Source organism: Bos indicus x Bos taurus, chromosome 4 (assembly GCF_003369695.1).
Source record: "Bos indicus x Bos taurus breed Angus x Brahman F1 hybrid chromosome 4, Bos_hybrid_MaternalHap_v2.0, whole genome shotgun sequence".
Classification (NCBI taxonomy): domain Eukaryota; kingdom Metazoa; phylum Chordata; class Mammalia; order Artiodactyla; family Bovidae; genus Bos; species Bos indicus x Bos taurus.
In genome coordinates, this window is record NC_040079.1 from 30,457,086 (window position 1) to 30,458,922 (window position 1,837).

At 42.2% G+C, this 1,837-nt stretch overlaps 1 pseudogene; it reads left to right on the forward strand.

Moving 5' to 3' along the window:
* The first annotated feature begins 306 nt into the window (after positions 1 to 306).
* LOC113890886 lies at positions 307 to 1,551 on the forward strand (annotated as a pseudogene).
* The last annotated feature ends 286 nt before the right edge of the window (positions 1,552 to 1,837 follow it).

Consider the following 1,837-nt stretch of genomic DNA (forward strand, 5'->3'; position numbering starts at 1 on the left):
CAAATGAAATATCATGTTTTATTGGCATCAATTTACTATGGTGGTCTGTATTTTTGTTATGTATTAAAATATAATTATGTAGTGATTAAAAAAACAAAACAAAAAACTGCAGTCAGTAAGCAACAGGAAACATTGCCGGGTGCCTTGAGTTTCCCGGTTTTGCAGGCCCTAAGCCTTGAAAATAAATTCATCTTTCTGCTTTGTTTTATTCAGTGTGCAGAATTTGGTTTTGGACAATACATACCTGTGCACCCATAAGAGCCAGAAGTCCGTACTGAATGACACAGCCCATGCCCTAAAAAAGAAATGACGGAAAACCTTCTTCAAAAAACGGGGAACAGAAAGTTTGTCTACACCCGGCCGCACTGTGTTGTCGTGGAGAGTTACTGAGTGTCACACTGAACTTTCGGGAGAAGTAGCAGGTATCGCACCTGCGCACAGCAGTAGCTCCTGCTGGCGGTGGCAGGTCCGCTGGCAGATGTGTGACAGAAGCAGTCTGTGTGGAGGCCCCTGCACCCCAGGGAAATCGCCACCATTAGCAGCATCTTAGCCGACACCTCTGGGATCGAAGCCGAGATGGCTCAGGCTAAAAGTACAAAACCACTGCTTAGAGCTGCTTAAGGCTCTCTCTGTTAAGCTTCACAGAAAACTCGTTTCTCCAAAAGATGGTGGTGCTGGTGAGCCAGGTTTTGGTGTGGCCAAGAGAGGTGATGCTCCAATTGAGTTAGTGGGCTTTCTAACTATGGGGACGTCCAAGCAGTTCAGTAGCTTGGCCAAAGTATATTCCGAGATGGCAGCCGGGATTCACTCCTCTGACCACTGTGTCATCAGACACAAAGGAACCAAGGTCCAGCTCCTGGATCCCTCAGATATCATTGAAAGTGTCAAGGATGGAAAAGGTAGAGAGGCCGTCAAGTCATTGCAGTGGCCCGAATGTGTCACTTGACCCTGATTGTTCTGGGTGCTCTGAAACCTTTGAGACATAAGAATATAATTGAAAATGAGCTGGATGCCTTTGGCATTCGTTTGAACAGCAAACCCTTTAATATTGGCTTTCAGAAGACGGATAAAGGAAGCATTACTCTGAAGGCCACTTGCTGCCAGAGTGAGCTGGATGCTGAAATTGTAAAGAGCATTCTAGCTGAGTACAAAGTTCGTAATGCTGACGTGACCGTAGCAATACCACAGGGAATTACTTCACTGATGAGGTGGAAAGAAGCAATTTATATCCTCTGTAACTGTGTGTTAGTTAAAGAAGATTGATCAGATCTCCACTGAGATATTGTATATCATCTATAAGAAGTCTCACTGTACCCACCTCTGCCCATCACTGGGATTTTGATAAATTGTTGGAAAAGATCTGGTAGTATCTGAAATTTGTGAGGACTTAGATTAAACCCAAAGGCCAGTTCCCAGATTAAACATACCCAGTTACCTTACCCAGGACAACAATGAGGATTACTGCTGAAAATTAATGAAAATATTATCAAAGAATTTAAATATGTTCCAGTCTGTGGTTTCTCTGTGAAAGACACACATGAAAATAGTTAATGGTTGGGGAATAAGAATGTCATTCAGATATGTAAACCTTCTTTTTCCCCATCTTCCATGCCAACCACTACAGCCTTCCCCATGACTAAGAAAACTACCCCAAACCCATTCTGGATTTGGATCAGGATTCATAGGAGGGAGATGGATGCACCCAAACTGGAACTTCATTTATTTTCATGTCATCTTGTACTTGGAACTGCATGAAGGGCCAGGTTTAAAATATATATATATTCATTAAGATTTATTTATTTATTATTTATCTATTTGACGATTTATAATTAAGATG